General features: G+C 42.4%; 20 non-coding genes and 9 pseudogenes across 20 annotated transcripts; all 29 read left to right on the top strand.

Moving 5' to 3' along the window:
* The first annotated feature begins 2 nt into the window (after nucleotides 1–2).
* LOC132969759 (5S ribosomal RNA) lies at nucleotides 3–111 on the top strand (annotated as a pseudogene).
* A 6285-nt stretch (nucleotides 112–6396) lies between these two features.
* LOC132970196 (5S ribosomal RNA) lies at nucleotides 6397–6515 on the top strand. Its single transcript, XR_009672057.1, has one exon. It is a non-coding gene; the product is annotated as a 5S ribosomal RNA (ribosomal RNA).
* A 120-nt stretch (nucleotides 6516–6635) lies between these two features.
* Nucleotides 6636–6744, top strand: LOC132969789 (5S ribosomal RNA; annotated as a pseudogene).
* Nucleotides 6745–7097: 353 nt separating this feature from the next.
* On the top strand, nucleotides 7098–7216 carry LOC132970157 (5S ribosomal RNA). Its single transcript, XR_009672018.1, has one exon. It is a non-coding gene; the product is annotated as a 5S ribosomal RNA (ribosomal RNA).
* A 122-nt stretch (nucleotides 7217–7338) lies between these two features.
* LOC132970293 (5S ribosomal RNA) lies at nucleotides 7339–7457 on the top strand. Its single transcript, XR_009672148.1, has one exon. It is a non-coding gene; the product is annotated as a 5S ribosomal RNA (ribosomal RNA).
* Nucleotides 7458–7578: 121 nt separating this feature from the next.
* On the top strand, nucleotides 7579–7697 carry LOC132969936 (5S ribosomal RNA). The gene has a single exon (XR_009671804.1). It is a non-coding gene; the product is annotated as a 5S ribosomal RNA (ribosomal RNA).
* A 121-nt stretch (nucleotides 7698–7818) lies between these two features.
* LOC132970342 (5S ribosomal RNA) lies at nucleotides 7819–7937 on the top strand (annotated as a pseudogene).
* A 122-nt stretch (nucleotides 7938–8059) lies between these two features.
* LOC132970379 (5S ribosomal RNA) lies at nucleotides 8060–8178 on the top strand (annotated as a pseudogene).
* Nucleotides 8179–8300: 122 nt separating this feature from the next.
* LOC132970224 (5S ribosomal RNA) lies at nucleotides 8301–8419 on the top strand. The gene has a single exon (XR_009672083.1). It is a non-coding gene; the product is annotated as a 5S ribosomal RNA (ribosomal RNA).
* Nucleotides 8420–8540: 121 nt separating this feature from the next.
* On the top strand, nucleotides 8541–8659 carry LOC132970057 (5S ribosomal RNA). Its single transcript, XR_009671922.1, has one exon. It is a non-coding gene; the product is annotated as a 5S ribosomal RNA (ribosomal RNA).
* Nucleotides 8660–8781: 122 nt separating this feature from the next.
* LOC132969957 (5S ribosomal RNA) lies at nucleotides 8782–8900 on the top strand. Its single transcript, XR_009671825.1, has one exon. It is a non-coding gene; the product is annotated as a 5S ribosomal RNA (ribosomal RNA).
* Nucleotides 8901–9021: 121 nt separating this feature from the next.
* Nucleotides 9022–9130, top strand: LOC132970346 (5S ribosomal RNA; annotated as a pseudogene).
* Nucleotides 9131–9251: 121 nt separating this feature from the next.
* LOC132970215 (5S ribosomal RNA) lies at nucleotides 9252–9370 on the top strand. Its single transcript, XR_009672074.1, has one exon. It is a non-coding gene; the product is annotated as a 5S ribosomal RNA (ribosomal RNA).
* Nucleotides 9371–9492: 122 nt separating this feature from the next.
* Nucleotides 9493–9611, top strand: LOC132970335 (5S ribosomal RNA). The gene has a single exon (XR_009672182.1). It is a non-coding gene; the product is annotated as a 5S ribosomal RNA (ribosomal RNA).
* Nucleotides 9612–9732: 121 nt separating this feature from the next.
* LOC132970268 (5S ribosomal RNA) lies at nucleotides 9733–9851 on the top strand. The gene has a single exon (XR_009672125.1). It is a non-coding gene; the product is annotated as a 5S ribosomal RNA (ribosomal RNA).
* A 122-nt stretch (nucleotides 9852–9973) lies between these two features.
* On the top strand, nucleotides 9974–10092 carry LOC132969809 (5S ribosomal RNA). Its single transcript, XR_009671771.1, has one exon. It is a non-coding gene; the product is annotated as a 5S ribosomal RNA (ribosomal RNA).
* Nucleotides 10093–10215: 123 nt separating this feature from the next.
* LOC132970172 (5S ribosomal RNA) lies at nucleotides 10216–10334 on the top strand. Its single transcript, XR_009672033.1, has one exon. It is a non-coding gene; the product is annotated as a 5S ribosomal RNA (ribosomal RNA).
* A 121-nt stretch (nucleotides 10335–10455) lies between these two features.
* On the top strand, nucleotides 10456–10574 carry LOC132969996 (5S ribosomal RNA). Its single transcript, XR_009671863.1, has one exon. It is a non-coding gene; the product is annotated as a 5S ribosomal RNA (ribosomal RNA).
* A 122-nt stretch (nucleotides 10575–10696) lies between these two features.
* LOC132969942 (5S ribosomal RNA) lies at nucleotides 10697–10815 on the top strand. Its single transcript, XR_009671810.1, has one exon. It is a non-coding gene; the product is annotated as a 5S ribosomal RNA (ribosomal RNA).
* Nucleotides 10816–10936: 121 nt separating this feature from the next.
* Nucleotides 10937–11055, top strand: LOC132970113 (5S ribosomal RNA). Its single transcript, XR_009671975.1, has one exon. It is a non-coding gene; the product is annotated as a 5S ribosomal RNA (ribosomal RNA).
* A 122-nt stretch (nucleotides 11056–11177) lies between these two features.
* LOC132969690 (5S ribosomal RNA) lies at nucleotides 11178–11286 on the top strand (annotated as a pseudogene).
* A 121-nt stretch (nucleotides 11287–11407) lies between these two features.
* Nucleotides 11408–11516, top strand: LOC132969714 (5S ribosomal RNA; annotated as a pseudogene).
* A 122-nt stretch (nucleotides 11517–11638) lies between these two features.
* LOC132969974 (5S ribosomal RNA) lies at nucleotides 11639–11757 on the top strand. The gene has a single exon (XR_009671841.1). It is a non-coding gene; the product is annotated as a 5S ribosomal RNA (ribosomal RNA).
* A 122-nt stretch (nucleotides 11758–11879) lies between these two features.
* LOC132970288 (5S ribosomal RNA) lies at nucleotides 11880–11998 on the top strand. The gene has a single exon (XR_009672143.1). It is a non-coding gene; the product is annotated as a 5S ribosomal RNA (ribosomal RNA).
* A 121-nt stretch (nucleotides 11999–12119) lies between these two features.
* LOC132969721 (5S ribosomal RNA) lies at nucleotides 12120–12228 on the top strand (annotated as a pseudogene).
* Nucleotides 12229–12349: 121 nt separating this feature from the next.
* Nucleotides 12350–12468, top strand: LOC132970019 (5S ribosomal RNA). Its single transcript, XR_009671885.1, has one exon. It is a non-coding gene; the product is annotated as a 5S ribosomal RNA (ribosomal RNA).
* Nucleotides 12469–12590: 122 nt separating this feature from the next.
* LOC132969973 (5S ribosomal RNA) lies at nucleotides 12591–12709 on the top strand. Its single transcript, XR_009671840.1, has one exon. It is a non-coding gene; the product is annotated as a 5S ribosomal RNA (ribosomal RNA).
* A 122-nt stretch (nucleotides 12710–12831) lies between these two features.
* Nucleotides 12832–12950, top strand: LOC132969695 (5S ribosomal RNA). Its single transcript, XR_009671760.1, has one exon. It is a non-coding gene; the product is annotated as a 5S ribosomal RNA (ribosomal RNA).
* A 121-nt stretch (nucleotides 12951–13071) lies between these two features.
* On the top strand, nucleotides 13072–13180 carry LOC132969703 (5S ribosomal RNA; annotated as a pseudogene).
* Nucleotides 13181–17500: the final 4320 nt, after the last annotated feature.

Below are 17500 nucleotides of genomic sequence, written 5' to 3'. Positions count from 1 at the left end.
TGGCTTACGGCCATACCACCCTGAACTCGTCAGATCTTGGAAGCTAAGCAGGGTTGGGCCTGGTTAGTACTTGGATGGGAGACCGCCTGGGAATACCAGGTGCTGTAAGCTTTTTCATTTTTTTGATCATATGTTTTTTTTTTTATCATATAGAGACATATTCACATGTCCAAAAATTCAGCCAGAATCAAGGGCATGACATCTTTAAAAGGCCCCTGTCTGCACGCAATAATGACTTATGGCCATACCACCCTGAACACGCCCCTTTTGCTGTCAGAGTTTGTGTGGTGCTGAAGGAGAGCTGACGTGTCAGTACTGAGCAGGACAGCTGGACTAATTTGTTTGTTTTTTGGATGCGCTTTGGATTTATTTAAATACCTCAGATTTTGAGTGAATGTCCCCCAGCAGTCACTGACTGTTAGGGGGATCGTTTTTCTTTTCACCTTTTTTCCTGTTTTTTTTTCCACAATTTTGTGAAGAATTTTTGTTTGTTGTGAATGTTTGCTCGTATGTCGCGAGCAAACTCACACGGACGGATCACAAAGATGACAGGACCACGGACTGGAGAGATGGAAAAAGGAAAAGAGAACGGACAACAACGTGAACAAACAAACATGGCACTGAAACAAAGGAATGGATTAAACGACAACGAGAAGAACGACGGACAAAAAGGACGGATGAAAACGGCAAATGAAACAGGGAACGGAATGGATGACGGAGAGAGAGGAAGAGAGAGGAGCGGCGGGCTGATTGCTCCGCATGCAGAGAATGGGAGAGGTGGCGAGAGAGCAGAAAAAGAGGAAGCAAAAGTGTCGTTTGAGAGAAAACTAACACTAAACATTGAAATGGTGGGAGACAAAGTTCCTCTAAATCACGTCATGAGCAACATAAAAATGATCTGTGGGGGCCTGCTGGCGTGCAGAACCCTGGGACCTGAAAAACTGGAGGTGACGGTGAGCAACATTAAAGGAAAGGAAAGGCTGCTGGATGGATTTAAAATCGGAGAGACCAGAGTCGTGGCGAGAGAACTAAATAATGATGAGCTGGTGGTGTCTTTTTTAAACCTGCCAGCGTATATCACAGATGAAGAAATAGTTTGGAAGCTGACGGGATGGGGAGTGAAACCGACATCACCAATAAAACGCAGAATGTGGCCTGGAACAATGATAGCTGACGGAACGAGGTTTGTCCGGGTCAGATTTAATGACCAGGTACAGTCACTCCCTTACTCCACAAAGTTTAACACTGTGATGGGGAACGAATACTTTAGAGTAATACATGATAGACAACAAAAAGTGTGCAGGATGTGCATCCAGCCGGGACACATCCTGAGAGAGTGTCCAGAATTTATGTGCCACAACTGTGGGGTGCAGGGACACTTTGCGCGAGAGTGCAGCGCGAACAGCACAAAATGCACAAACTGTAAAAAAAGAGAAAATGAATGTGAGTGTGAGAACGGAGAGGAAAGCAAGAACGAGGTGGAGGAGGTGTACGAGGATGAAGACGAGGCGGAGGAGGTGTACGAGGAGGAGGCGGAGGAGAAGGAGGTGATCGGAGCAAGCAGGAAGGAGATCAGAGAAGACGAGAACAGTGACGGAGAAATGGAGCAGAGCGGAGAGAGCGGAGGAGAACGGGCGTCAGAGTGCGAGCTGGAGACGCCGGAGCTGGCTGGAGAGGGAGGACAGCAGAAGCAGCGAAAAACGAGCGAGAGAGGGAAAAAAGGAGACGGAAGGGACGTGGCAGAAGACCCGGGGGTAAGCATGAGCACAGAGGGGAGGGAGATGCCTGAGAGTGGTGTTGGACAGGCGGGAGGGAGAAAAATCACGCTAAATAATACGGGTAAAAGCACCAGTCCCAATGAAACGGACAGCGAAATGGATGTGAGTGAACTGGCGAGTGCGCAAAAAAGACTAAGTCTTGGACAACGAAAAAAGTTGGTGAAAAAATTGAAATGTAAGGACAAATAATGACTGACAATAACCCCTGTAAATCCGTTTTTTTTGTTTTTATTTTTATGATAATGGCCTTTAATTTATTTTCGATAAACGTGAATGGACTAAGGAACAAAGAAAAAAGACATGCGATTCTTTCCTTGCAGAATGACGTTTTGTGCCTGCAGGAGACCAGGTGGGATGATTCCCTGGTGGAAGACATAAAAAAAGACTTTGTGGGCCATATTTTCTGCTCCAATGGCACGTCGAGGGCGAGAGGAGTGGCGGTTTTAGTCAAAACGGGTCGGGTAACAGGGGTAAATTTGGTTTATGGAGACAAAGAAGGAAGAATAATAGTAATAGACTGTGTGTATGAAACGAAAAATATAAGAATCATAAATATATATGCACCGAATGGAGAAAAAGAAAGGAAAACATTCTTCATTGCAATAAGCAAATGGTGGGAAAGGAATTGTATAATAATCGGTGACTTTAATGTGGCGATGACACCCACCGATGTGTCAAAAAATAATGTGTTTAAGGGGGATGTGAGCAGGGGGACACTTAAAGATATAATGATAACGAAACAATGCATTGATATTTGGAGATTGCTACATCCATGGGAGAGGGTGTTCTCCAGGAGACAAATTGTACTGAATAGATTAAAACAATCTAGAATAGATTATGCTTTGGTGACATGCGAGGTAGTGAGGTGGATTAAAGAAGTTGAATATAAAACTAATATGTGGAGCGATCACGCTGGAATAGAAATCACGTTTAGAAAAGAAACGAATGTACGTAAAGGAGGGATATGGTGCTTTAATGCAAGCTTGCTGGATGATGGAATGTTTGTGAAAAGTATGGAAAGATTGTTGAATGATGTGGGATATGAGTGGAATGAGAGTGAAGATATGAATGTGTGGTGGGATAGTGTAAAAGTCAGAATTAAAAAAAAGTGTATCAATTATAGTAAAGAGAAAAAGTGGAGAGAAAATAGAAAGGAAGAGAATTTGAGAAAACAACTAAGTGAGGAAATAGCATCGCTTGACAGTGTAGATAATGTAGATGTCGAAAAATACATACATTTAAAAGAACAGTTGGGAGTGATTGAACTTAATAAGAGTAGGGGTGCAGCCATTAGGAGTAAAATACAATATATGTATGAGGGGGAGAGGAGTACAGCCTTTTTTTTAGGTCTGGAAAAACAAAAACAAAAAAGAACAGAAATAAACGAATTATTAAATGAAGCAGGTAAAAGTGTGACAGATAAAAAGGGAATTTTAGAAATAGTAAAGGGCTATTATGAAAGCCTGTTTTCGAGACAGGAGTGTGATAGCGTGAGTGTGAACAGAGCTTTGGGTGCCTTAAAGAAAAAACTAAGCGAGGACGATAAAATGTGGTGTGATTGTGAGTTTACAGAGGGAGAAATCAGAAGTGCTTTAGAGGGGTTAAACAAAAACAAAAGTCCTGGGAGCGATGGCCTAACTGCGGAATTCTACCAAGCTTTCAAAGAGCAGCTGGTGCCCTTGGTGAACAAATTGAGTAAATATATGGAAAAAGTGAAACATATACCAAAAAGTTTAGGGGAAGGGGTGGTTACTATTTTTTACAAAAACAAGGGGGACAATAAAAATCTGGACAACTACAGACCAATCAGCCTACTCAACACAGACTACAAAATCATAGCGAAAACAATAGCCAATAGAATCAGGGAGGTAATAGGAACAATCATAGAACAAACACAATCATACAGTATACCAAACAGAGACATAGCAGACTCAATCATTTCAATAAAACAGACGGTCAGGGATATGGAAGGGGAGGGGGGAATATGGCTAGGGATTGATTTAAATAAAGCTTTTGACAGAGTAGATCACGGGTTCATGGGGAAGGTGTTAGAGAAGTTTGGATTCGGGGAGAGAATGAGAGAATGGATAAATATGTTGTATACAGGAGCGGAAAGCAAGATAAAATGTAACGGGGAACTAACTGATTCTTTTAAAATATCAAGGTCAGTGAGACAAGGATGTCCGATGTCAGCGCTGTTGTACAGCTTGGTAGCAGAGCCGCTGGCAGCACTGATATCGGAAGACGTAAACATAAAAGGTATAGGTAAGGAAAACGTAAAAATAATACAGTATGCAGATGACGTGAATATAATGGTAAAAGGAGAGGAGGATATAGAATTGATATTAAAACATGTACAAACTTATGAAAGAGCATCTGGGGCAAAAGTAAATGAAAATAAGTCAGAAATTATGTTACTAGGTAAGGAATCCAATCTAGTTAATAAGTGGGGATTTAAAACGGTGTGTGAGAGAAGAAAAGTGTTGGGAGTGAATATGGGGAAAAATGAGAATGAATGTGATGATGTAACATGGAAAGAGGTGGTGGGTAAAATTAAAAAAACATTGAATTTGTGGAAAGCGAGGGGTCTATTGTTGAGAGGAAGGGTAGCCGTAACAAATGCTCTCGTGTTGTCCAAAGTGAATCATGCGCTGAGTACTTGTACGCTTCCGGACTGGGCCTTTAAGGAGATTTCAAAGACCATTAGGGACTTTATTTGGAAAAACAAAGCAGCGAGTATAGCTCACAAAACAATAATAGGGGCTAAAGATCAGGGGGGGCTAGCTTTGATTGATTTACTTACAAAAAAAGTAGCACTAAGAGTCAAATTGATAGGCAAATTTATGGACCAGAACCGGAACGTAGTTTGGAAAAACCACTTCAAAAAATATCTGTGCAGTTTTGGACTCTACAACGAGGACAACCTGTACCAGATCAATAACCCAGATTCATTTAAACACTTGCCACGGTTTTTCCAGGAAGTATTCAGTGCGTGGTATCAGGTTTCATCCTGGACTGTACCAGAGTGCGGAACGAGAGGGTCAGTGCTACGACTGCCCTTCCTCTCGAGCCCGTATTTTAAAAATGGGGAGAGGGTAATTAAGTGTGAAGCTATGTTGAAAGCGGGATATATTAGAATAAGGGATTTACTGAACTGTGGGGGGGATTTTGATTTACAAATGGTGGTGAGGGGTTTAAAAAATAAAGGGTGTGTGTGCAGAAAGGATGTGATTGAGAGAGTGTTTGCAAATGTAAAATTGTCTTTGTCGAGCGAATGGGAAAAATTAATCAAAGAGAAGGAGGGAGTGATGCAGGACGATGTGGGGGGGATCTCCCTGTGCCTAGGGGAGAAGAAACACAACATTACAGATGTCACTACAAAAATTTGGTATAGGTGCGCAATCACACATAGAATACAGAAACCCACATCCGAAGTAAAATGGACAGACACATACCCGGACATAACAAGCAACATGATATGGAAGAACATTAACATTCCGCATACACCACATGCAATATTTGACCTAGATTTCAAACTGAGGCACAGGAGGATCTTCACCTGCATCGTCCTGCATCAGATCCATAAGGAGAGGTATGAAAGAAAGTGTTGTGTATGTGAAAGTACGGATGAGGATTTAATACATTTGTTTGTTACGTGTGGGGAATTGGTTTATTTTTGGGGAAAAATAAGAGAAATGTTGGGGAAATGCAGTAAGAATGAGTGTTGGAATGAAAGGGGGTGGGAATTGTCGGTGTTGTTGGGGGTGGGAACAAAACAAAAAAATCACAATGTAATGAATATAATTTTGGCTTTTGCAAGAAAAGCGGTTTTTAACAGAAGGAATTATGCACTGTATGAAAGTAAGAAAATGAATGTGTGGAGAATGTTTGTGAATGAATGGAAAGCACATCTTAAATTGTTGTACATAGCGAATGAGAGTGAGTTTGTGAGAATGTTTGTGGAAGGTGCGAATGTGTGTAGAGTAAATGAGGAGGGAATTATGTGGGATGTCTAAATTATTTTGTTTTTGTTTTTTTGGTACGAGGGCTTCTTTTTTGGTCATGGGGAAAATGGGTGATTTGATTTGGTGGTTTTTTTTTTCTCAGTGGTTTTTTGAGAATACTGTGGGGTTTTTGTATGTTTTTGTGGTTTGTTTTCAGAGGGGTGTTTGCTTTGGGGGAGGGACTCAGAAGAGTTGTCATGAGTTGGGGGTATCAGGGGTGGTTTGAGTTTTTTTTTCTGATGCTATGTTTTTATTGTTTTTAGGGTGCCGTTTGCGTCAGAGGGGAGGTTTAATTTAGAGGGTGTATGTATTGTAATAGCATTTGTTGTAAATGATGTGAAAGAATTATAAATGTTTTTGTAATTTTGATAATAAAAGATAAAAAAAAAAAAAAAACACGCCCGATCTCGTCCGATCTCGGAAGCTAAGCAGGGTCGGGCCTGGTTAGTACTTGGATGGGAGACCGCCTGGGAATACCAGGTGCTATAAGCTTTTTCATTTTTTTGATCATATGTTTTTTTTTTATCATAGAGAGACATATTCACATGTCCAAAAATTCAGCCAGAATCAAGGGCATGACATCTTTAAAAGGCCCCTGTCTGCACACAATAATGGCTTACAGCCATACCACCCTGAACACGCCCGATCTCTTCCGATCTCGGAAGCTAAGCAAGGTCAGGCCTGGTTAGTACTTGGATGGGAGACCGCCTGGGAATACCAGGTGTTGTAAGCTTTTTCATTTTTTTGATCATATGTTTTTTTTTGATCATATAGAGACATATTCACATGTCCAAAATTTCAGCCAGAATCAAGGGAATGACATCTTTAAGGCCCATTTCTGCACACAATAATGGCTTACGGCCATACCACCCTGAACTCGTCCGATCTCGGAAGCTAAGCATGGTCGGGCCTGGTTATTACTTAGATGGGAGACCGCCTGGGAATACCAGGTGCTGTAAGCTTTTTCATTTTTTTGATCATATGTTTTTTTTTATCATATAGAGACATATTCACATGTCCAAAAATTCTGCCAGAATCAAGGGCATGACATCTTTAAAAGGCCCCTGTCTGCACACAATAATGGCTTAAGGACATACCACCCTGAACTTGTCCGATCTCGGAAGCTAAGCAGCGTCTGGCCTGGTTAGTACTTGGATGGGAGACCGCCTGGGAATACCAGGTGCTGTAAGCTTTTTCATTTTTTTTGATCATATGTTCTTTTTTTATCATATAGAGACATATTCACATGTCCAAAAATTCAGCCAGAATCAAGGGCATGAGATCTTTAAAAGGCCCCTGTCTGCACACAATAACAGGTTACGGCCATACCACCCTGAACACGCCTGATCTCGTCCGATCTCGGAAGCTAAGCAGGGTCGGGCCTGGTTAGTTCTTGGATGGGAGACCGCCTGGGAATACCAGGTGCTGTAAGCTTTTTCATTTTTTTGATCATATGTTTTTTTTTTATCATATAGAGACATATTCACATGTCCAAAAATTCAGCCAGAATCAAGGGCATAACATCTTTAAAAGGCCCCTGTCTGCACAAAATAATGGCTTACGGCCATACCACCCTTAACACGCCCGATCTCGTCCCATCTCGGAAGCTAAGCAGGGTCGGGCCTGGTTAGTACTTGAATGGGAGACCGCCTGGGAATACCAGATGCTGTAAGCTTTTTTTATTTTTTTGATCATATGTTTTTTTTATCATAGAGAGACATATTCACATGTCCACAAATTCAGCCAGAATCAAGGGCATGACATCTTTAAAAGGCCCCTGTCTGCACACAATAATGGCTTACGGCCATACCACCCTGAACACGCCCGATCTCGTCCGATCTCGGAAGCAAAGCAGGGTCGGGCCTGGTTAGTACTTGGATGGGAGACCACCTGGGAATACCAGGTGCTGTAAGCGTTTTCATTTTTTTGATCATATGTTTTTTTTTATCATATAGAGACATATTCACATGTCCAAAAATTCAGCCAGAATCAAGGGCATGACATCTTTAAAAGGCCCCTGTCTGCACACAATAATGGCTTATGGCCATACCACCCTGAACACGCCTGATCTTGTCCGATCTCGGAAGCTAAGCAGGCTAGTGCCTGGTTAGTACTTGGATGGGAGACCGCCTGGGAATACCAGGGGCTGTAAGCTTTTTCATTTTTTTGATCATATGTTTTTTTTTTATCATATAGAGACATATTCACATGTCCAAAAATTCAGCCAGAATCAAGGGCATGACATCTTTAAAAGGCCCCTTTCTGCACGCAATAACAGCTTACGGCCATACCACCCTTAACACGCCCGATCTCGTCCGATCTCGGAAACTAAGTAGGGTCGTGCCTGGTTAGTACTTGGATGGGAGACCGCCTGGGAATACCAGACGCTGTAAGCTTTTTCATTTTTTTGATCATATGTTTTTTTTTTATCATATAGAGACATATTCACATGTCCAAAAATTTAGCCAGAATCAAGGGCATGACATCTTTAAATGGCCCCTTTCTGCACACAATAATGGCTTACGGCCATACCACCCTGAACACGCCCAATCTCGTCCGATCTAGGAAGCTATGCAGGGTCGGGCCTGGTTAGTACTTGAATGGGAGACCGCCTGGGAATACCAGGTGCTGTAAGCTTTTTCATTTTTTTGATCATATGTTTTTTTTTATCATATAGAGACATATTCACATGTCCAAAAATTCAGCCAGAATCAAGGGCATGACATCTTTAAAAGGCCCCTTTCTGCACACAATAATGGCTTACGGCCATACCACCCTGAACACGCCCGATCTCATCCGATCTCAGAAGCTAAGCAGGGTCGGGCCTGCTTAGTACTTGGATGGGAGACCGCCTGGGAATACCAGGTGCTGTAAGCTTTTTCATTTTGTTTGATCATATGTTTTTTTTTATCATATAGAGACATATTCACATGTCCAAAAATTCAGCCAGAATCAAGGGCATGACATCTTTAAAAGGCCCCTTTCTTCACACAATAATGGCTTACGGCCATACCACCCTGAACAAGCCCGATCTCGTCCGATCTCGGAAGCTAAGCAGGGTCGGGCCTGGTTAGTACTTGGATGGGAGACCGCCTGGGAATACCAGGTGCTGTAAGCTCTTTCATTTTTTTTGATCATATGTTTTTTTTATCATATAGAGACATATTCACATGTCCAAAAATTCAGCCAGAATCAAGGGCATGACATCTTTAAAAGGCCCCTTTCTGCACACAATAATGGCTTACGGCCATACCACCCTGAACAAGCCCGATCTCGGAAGCTAAGCAGGGTCGGGCCTGGTTAGTACTTGGATGGGAGACCGCCTGGGAATACCAGGTGCTGTAAGCTCTTTCATTTTTTTTGATCATATGTTTTTTTTATCATATCGAGACATATTCACATGTCCAAAAATTCAGCCAGAATCAAGGGCATGACATCTTTAAAAGGCCCCTCTCTGCACACAATAATGGCTTACGGCCATACCACCCTGAACACGCCTGATCTCGTCCGATCTCGGAAGCAAAGCAGGGTAGGGCCTGGTTAGTACTTGGATGGGAGACAGCCTGGGAATACCAGGTGCTGTAAGTTTTTTCATTTTTTTGATCATATGTTTTTTTTTTATCATATAGAGACATATTCACATGTCCTAAAATTCAGCCAGAATCAAGGGCATGACATCTTTAAAAGGCCCCTTTCTGCATACAATAATGGCTTGCGGCCATACCACCCTGAACACGCCTGATGTCGTCCGATCTCGGAAGCTAAGCAGGGTAGGGCCTGGTTAGTACTTGGATGGGAGACAGCCTGGGAATACCAGGTGCTGTAAGTTTTTTCATTTTTTTAATCATATGTTTTTTTTTATCATATAGAGACATATTCACATGTCCAAAAATTCAGCCAGAATCAAGGGCATGACATCTTTAAAAGGCCCCTTTCTGCACACAATAATGGCTTACGGTCATACCACCCTGAACTCGTCCGATCTCGTCCGATCTCGGAAACTAAGCAGGGTCGTGCCTGGTTAGTACTTGGATGGGAGACCGCCTGGGAATACCAGGTGCTGTAAGCTGTTTCATTTTTTTGATCATGTGTTTTTTTTTTATCATAGAGAGACATATTCACATGTCCAAAAATTCAGCCAGAATCAAGGGCATGACATCTTTAAAAGGCCCCTCTCTGCACACAATAATGGCTTACGGCCATACCACCCTGAACACGCCTGATCTCATCCGATCTCGGAAGCTAAGCAGGGTAGGGCCTGGTTAGTACTTGGATGGGAGACCGCCTGGGAATACCAGGTGCTGTAAGTTTTTTCATTTTTTTTGATCATATGTTTTTTTTTTATCATATAGAGACATATTCACATGTCCAAAAATTTAGCCAGAATCAAGGGCATGACATCTTTAAAAGGCCCCTTTCTGCACACAATAATGGCTTACAGCCATACCACCCTGAACACGCCCGATCTCGTCCGATCTTGGAAGCTATGCAGGGTCGGGCCTGGTTAGTACTTGGATGGGAGACCGCCTAGGAATACCAGGTGCTGTAAGCTTTTTCATTTTTTTGATCATATATTTTTTTTTATCATATAGAGACATATTCACATGTCCAAAAATTCAGCCAGAATCAAGGGCATGACATCTTTAAAAGGCCCCTTTCTGCACACAATAATGGCTTACGGCCATACCACCCTGAACACGCCCGATCTCGTCTGATCTCAGAAGCTAAGCAGGGTCGGGCCTGGTTAGTACTTGGATGGGAGACCGCCTGGGAATACCAGGTGCTGTAAGCTTTTTCATTTTGTTTGATCATATGTTTTTTTTTATCATATAGAGACATATTCACATGTCCAAAAATTCAGCCAGAATCAAGGGCATGACATCTTTAAAAGGCCCCTTTCTGCACACAATAATGGCTTACGGCCATACCACCCTGAACACGCCCGATCTCGTCTGATCTCGGAAGCTAAGCAGGGTCGGGCCTGGTTAGTACTTGGATGGGAGACCTCCTGGGAATACCAGGTGCTGTAAGCTTTTTCATTTTTTTTGATCATATGTTTTTTTTATCATATAGAGACATATTCACATGTCCAAAAATTCAGCCAGAATCAAGGGCATGACATCTTTAAAAGGCCCCTCTCTGCACACAATAATGTCTTACAGCCATACCACCCTGAACACGCCTGATCTCGTCCGATCTCGGAAGCTAAGCCGGGTAGGGCCTGGTTAGTACTTGGATGGGAGACCGCCTGGGAATACCAGGTGCTGTAAGTTTTTTCATTTTTTTGATCATATGTTTTTTTTTTATCATATAGAGACATATTCACATGTCCAAAAATTCAGCCAGAATCAAGGGCATGACATCTTTAAAAGGCGCCTTTCTGCATACAATAATGGCTTACGGCCAAACCACCCTGAACACGCCCGATCTCAGAAGCTAAGCAGGGTCGGGCCTGGTTAGTACTTGGATGGGAGACCGCCTGGGAATACCAGGTGCTGTAAGCTTTTTCATTTTTTTTGATCATATGTTTTTTTTATCATATAGAGACATATTCACATGTCCAAAAATTCAGCCAGAATCAAGGGCATGACATCTTTAAAAGGCCCCTGTCTGCACACAATAATGGCTTACGGCCATACAACCCTGAACACGCCCGATCTCGGAAGCTAAGCAAGGTCAGGCCTGGTTAGTACTTGGATGGGAGACCGCCTGGGAATACCAGGTGCTGTAAGCTTTTTCATTTTTTTGATCATATGTTTTTTTTTTTTCATATAGAGACATATTCACATGTCCAAAAATTCAGCCAGAATCAAGGGCATGACATCTTTAAAAGGCCCCTTTCTTCACACAATAATGACTTATGGCCATACCACCCTGAACACGCCCGATCTCGTCCGATCTCGGAAGCTAAGCAGGGTCGGGCCTGGTTAGTACTTGGATGGGAGACCGCCTGGGAATACCAGGTGCTATAAGCTTTTTCATTTTTTTGATCATATGTTTTTTTTTTTTCATATAGAGACATATTCACATGTCCAAAAATTCAGCCAGAATCAAGGGCATGACATCTTTAAAAGGCCCCTTTCTGCACACAATAATGGCTTATGGCCATACCACCCTGAACACGCCCGATCTCGTCCGATCTCGGAAGCTAAGCAGGGTCGGGCCTGGTTAGTACTTGGATGGGAGACCGCCTGGGAATACCAGGTGCTGTAAGCTTTTTCATTTTTTTGATGATATGTTTTTTTTTATCATATAGAGACATATTCACATGTCCAAAAATTCAGCCAGAATCAAGGGCATGACATCTTTAAAAGGCCCCTGTCTGCACACAATAATGGCTTACGGCCATACCACCCTGAACACGCCCGATCTCGGAAGCTAAGCAAGGTCAGGCCTGGTTAGTACTTGGATGGGAGACCGCCTGGGAATACCAGGTGCTGTAAGCGTTTTCATTTTTTTGATCATATGTTTTTTTTTATCATATAGAGACATATTCACATGTCCAAAAATTCAGCCAGAATCAAGGGCATGACATCTTTAAAAGGCCCCTGTCTGCACACAATAATGGCTTATGGCCATACCACCCTGAACACTCCTGATCTCGTCCGATCTCGGAAGCTAAGCAGGGTAGGGCCTGTTTAGTACTTGGATGGGAGACCGCCTGGGAATACCAGGTGCTGTAAGCTTTTTCATTTTTTTGATCATATGTTTTTTTTTTATCATATAGAGACATATTCACATGTCCAAAAATTCAGCCAGAATCAAGGGCATGACATCTTTAAAAGGCCCCTTTCTTCACACAATAATGACTTATGGCCATACCACCCTGAACACGCCCGATCTCGTCCGATCTCGGAAGCTAAGCAGGGTCGGGCCTGGTTAGTACTTGGATGGGAGACCGCCTGGGAATACCAGGTGCTATAAGCTTTTTCATTTTTTTGATCATATGTTTTGTTTTTTTCATATAGAGACATATTCACATGTCCAAAAATTCAGCCAGAATCAAGGGCATGACATCTTTAAAAGGCCCCTTTCTGCACACAATAATGGCTTATGGCCATACCACCCTGAACACGCCCGATCTCGTCAGATCTCGGAAGCTAAGCAGGGTCGGGCCTGGTTAGTACTTGGATGGGAGACCGCCTGGGAAAACCAGGTGCTGTAAGCTTTTTCATTTTTTTGATGATATGTTTTTTTTTATCATATAGAGACATATTCACATGTCCAAAAATTCAGCCAGAATCAAGGGCATGACATCTTTAAAAGGCCCCTGTCTGCACACAATAATGGCTTACGGCCATACCACCCTGAACACGCCCGATCTCGGAAGCTAAGCAAGGTCAGGCCTGGTTAGTACTTGGATGGGAGACCGCCTGGGAATACCAGGTGCTGTAAGCTTTTTCATTTTTTTGATCATATGTTTTTTTTTTATCATATAGAGACATATTCACATGTCCAAAAATTCAGCCAGAATCAAGGGCATGACATCTTTAAAAGGCCCCTTTCTGCACACAATAACAGCTTACGGCCATACCACCCTGAACACGCCCCTTTTGCTGTCAGAGTTTGTGTGGTGCTGAAGGAGAGCTGACGTGTCAGTACTGAGCAGGACAGCTGGACTAATTTGTTTGTTTTTTGGATGCGTTTTGGATTTATTTAAATACCTCAGATTGTGAGTGAATGTCCCCCAGCAGTCACTGACTGTTAGGGGGATCGTTTTTCTTTTCATCTTTTTTTCCTGTTTTTTTTCCACAATTTTGTGAAGAATTTTTGTTTTTTTGTGAATGTTTGCTCGTATGTCGCGAGCAAACTCACACGGACGGATCACAAAGATGACAGGACCACGGACTGGAGAGATGGAAAAAGGAAAAGAGAACGGACAACAACGTGAACAAACAAACATGGCACTGAAACAAAGGAATGGATTAAACGACAACGAGAAGAACGACGGACAAAAAGGACGGATGAAAACGGCAAATGAAACAGGGAACGGAATGGATGACGGAGAGAGAGGAAGAGAGAGGAGCGGCGGGCTGATTGCTCCGCATGCAGAGAATGGGAGAGGTGGCGAGAGAGCAGAAAAAGAGGAAGCAAAAGTGTCTTTTGAGAGAAAACTAACACTAAACATTGAAATGGTGGGAGACAAAGTTCCTCTAAATCACGTCATGAGCAACATAAAAATGATCTGTGGGGGCCTGCTGGCGTGCAGAACCCTGGGACCTGAAAAACTGGAGGTGACGGTGAGCAACATTAAAGGAAAGGAAAGGCTGCTGGATGGATTTAAAATCGGAGAGACCAGAGTCGTGGCGAGAGAACTAAATAATGATGAGCTGGTGGTGTCTTTTTTAAACCTGCCAGCGTATATCACAGATGAAGAAATAGTTTGGAAGCTGACGGGATGGGGAGTGAAACCGACATCACCAATAAAACGCAGAATGTGGCCTGGAACAATGATAGCTGACGGAACGAGGTTTGTCCGGGTCAGATTTAATGACCAGGTACAGTCACTCCCTTACTCCACAAAGTTTAACACTGTGATGGGGAACGAATACTTTAGAGTAATACATGATAGACAACAAAAAGTGTGCAGGATGTGCATCCAGCCGGGACACATCCTGAGAGAGTGTCCAGAATTTATGTGCCACAACTGTGGGGTGCAGGGACACTTTGCGCGAGAGTGCAGCGCGAACAGCACAAAATGCACAAACTGTAAAAAAAGAGAAAATGAATGTGAGTGTGTGAACGGAGAGGAAAGCAAGAACGAGGTGGAGGATGTGTACGAGGATGAAGACGAGGCGGAGGAGGTGTACGAGGAGGAGGCGGAGGAGAAGGAGGTGATCGGAGCAAGCAGAAAGGAGATCAGAGAAGACGAGAACAGTGACGGAGAAATGGAGCAGAGCGGAGAGAGCGGAGGAGAACGGGCGTCAGAGTGCGAGCTGGAGACGCCGGAGCTGGCTGGAGAGGGAGGACAGCAGAAGCAGCGAAAAACGAGCGAGAGAGGGAAAAAAGGAGACGGAAGGGACGTGGCAGAAGACCCGGGGGTAAGCATGAGCACAGAGGGGAGGGAGATGCCTGAGAGTGGTGTTGGACAGGCGGGAGGGAGAAAAATCACGCTAAATAATACGGGTAAAAGCACCAGTCCCAATGAAACGGACAGCGAAATGGATGTGAGTGAACTGGCGAGTGCGCAAAAAAGACTAAGTCTTGGACAACGAAAAAAGTTGGTGAAAAAATTGAAATGTAAGGACAAATAATGACTGACAATAACCCCTGTAAATCCGTTTTTTTTGTTTTTATTTTTATGATAATGGCCTTTAATTTATTTTCGATAAACGTGAATGGACTAAGGAACAAAGAAAAAAGACATGCGATTCTTTCCTTGCAGAATGACGTTTTGTGCCTGCAGGAGACCAGGTGGGATGATTCCCTGGTGGAAGACATAAAAAAAGACTTTGTGGGCCATATTTTCTGCTCCAATGGCACGTCGAGGGCGAGAGGAGTGGCGGTTTTAGTCAAAACGGGTCGGGTAACAGGGGTAAATTTGGTTTATGGAGACAAAGAAGGAAGAATAATAGTAATAGACTGTGTGTATGAAACGAAAAATATAAGAATCATAAATATATATGCACCGAATGGAGAAAAAGAAAGGAAAACATTCTTCATTGCAATAAGCAAATGGTGGGAAAGGAATTGTATAATAATCGGTGACTTTAATGTGGCGATGACACCCACCGATGTGTCAAAAAATAATGTGTTTAAGGGGGATGTGAGCAGGGGGACACTTAAAGATATAATGATAACGAAACAATGCATTGATATTTGGAGATTGCTACATCCATGGGAGAGGGTGTTCTCCAGGAGACAAATTGTACTGAATAGATTAAAACAATCTAGAATAGATTATGCGTTGGTGACATGCGAGGTAGTGAGGTGGATTAAAGAAGTTGAATATAAAACTAATATGTGGAGCGATCACGCTGGAATAGAAATCACGTTTAGAAAAGAAACGAATGTACGTAAAGGAGGGATATGGTGCTTTAATGCAAGCTTGCTGGATGATGGAATGTTTGTGAAAAGTATGGAAAGATTGTTGAATGATGTGGGATATGAGTGGAATGAGAGTGAAGATATGAATGTGTGGTGGGATAGTGTAAAAGTCAGAATTAAAAAAAAGTGTATCAATTATAGTAAAGAGAAAAAGTGGAGAGAAAATAGAAAGGAAGAGAATTTGAGAAAACAACTAAGTGAGGAAATAGCATCGCTTGACAGTGTAGATAATGTAGATGTCGAAAAATACATACATTTAAAAGAACAGTTGGGAGTGATTGAACTTAAAAAGAGTAGGGGTGCAGCCATTAGGAGTAAAATACAATATATGTATGAGGGGGAGAGGAGTACAGCCTTTTTTTTAGGTCTGGAAAAACAAAAACAAAAAAGAACAGAAATAAACGAATTATTAAATGAAGCAGGTAAAAGTGTGACAGATAAGAAGGGAATTTTAGAAATAGTAAAGGGCTATTATGAAAGCCTGTTTTCGAGACAGGAGTGTGATAGCGTGAGTGTGAACAGAGCTTTGGGTGCCTTAAAGAAAAAACTAAGCGAGGACGATAAAATGTGGTGTGATTGTGAGTTTACAGAGGGAGAAATCAGAAGTGCTTTAGAGGGGTTAAACAAAAACAAAAGTCCTGGGAGCGATGGCCTAACTGCGGAATTCTACCAAGCTTTCAAAGAGCAGCTGGTGCCCTTGGTGAACAAATTGAGTAAATATATGGAAAAAGTGAAACATATACCAAAAAGTTTAGGGGAAGGGGTGGTTACTATTTTTTACAAAAACAAGGGGGACAATAAAAATCTGGACAACTACAGACCAATCAGCCTACTCAACACAGACTACAAAATCATAGCGAAAACAATAGCCAATAGAATCAGGGAGGTAATAGGAACAATCATAGAACAAACACAATCATACAGTATACCAAACAGAGACATAGCAGACTCAATCATTTCAATAAAACAGACGGTCAGGGATATGGAAGGGGAGGGGGGAATATGGCTAGGGATTGATTTAAATAAAGCTTTTGACAGAGTAGATCACGGGTTCATGGGGAAGGTGTTAGAGAAGTTTGGATTCGGGGAGAGAATGAGAGAATGGATAAATATGTTGTATACAGGAGCGGAAAGCAAGATAAAATGTAACGGGGAACTAACTGATTCTTTTAAAATATCAAGGTCAGTGAGACAAGGATGTCCGATGTCAGCGCTGTTGTACAGCTTGGTAGCAGAGCCGCTGGCAGCACTGATATCGGAAGACGTAAACATAAAAGGTATAGGTAAGGAAAACGTAAAAATAATACAGTATGCAGATGACGTGAATATAATGGTAAAAGGAGAGGAGGATATAGAATTGATATTAAAACATGTACAAACTTATGAAAGAGCATCTGGGGCAAAAGTAAATGAAAATAAGTCAGAAATTATGTTACTAGGTAAGGAATCCAATCTAGTTAATAAGTGGGGATTTAAAACGGTGTGTGAGAGAAGAAAAGTGTTGGGAGTGAATATGGGTTAACATGAGAATGAATGTGATGATGTAACATGGAAAGAGGTGGTGGGTAAAATTAAAAAAACATTGAATTTGTGGAAAGCGAGGGGTCTATTGTTGAGAGGAAGGGTAGCCGTAACAAATGCTCTCGTGTTGTCCAAAGTGAATCATGCGCT

Source organism: Labrus mixtus, unplaced genomic scaffold (genome assembly GCF_963584025.1).
Source record: "Labrus mixtus unplaced genomic scaffold, fLabMix1.1 SCAFFOLD_63, whole genome shotgun sequence".
In the NCBI taxonomy this organism is placed as follows: domain Eukaryota; kingdom Metazoa; phylum Chordata; class Actinopteri; order Labriformes; family Labridae; genus Labrus; species Labrus mixtus.
The sequence above is the reverse complement of the archived record's forward strand: the minus strand, read 5'-3'. Positions and strand labels throughout refer to the sequence as shown.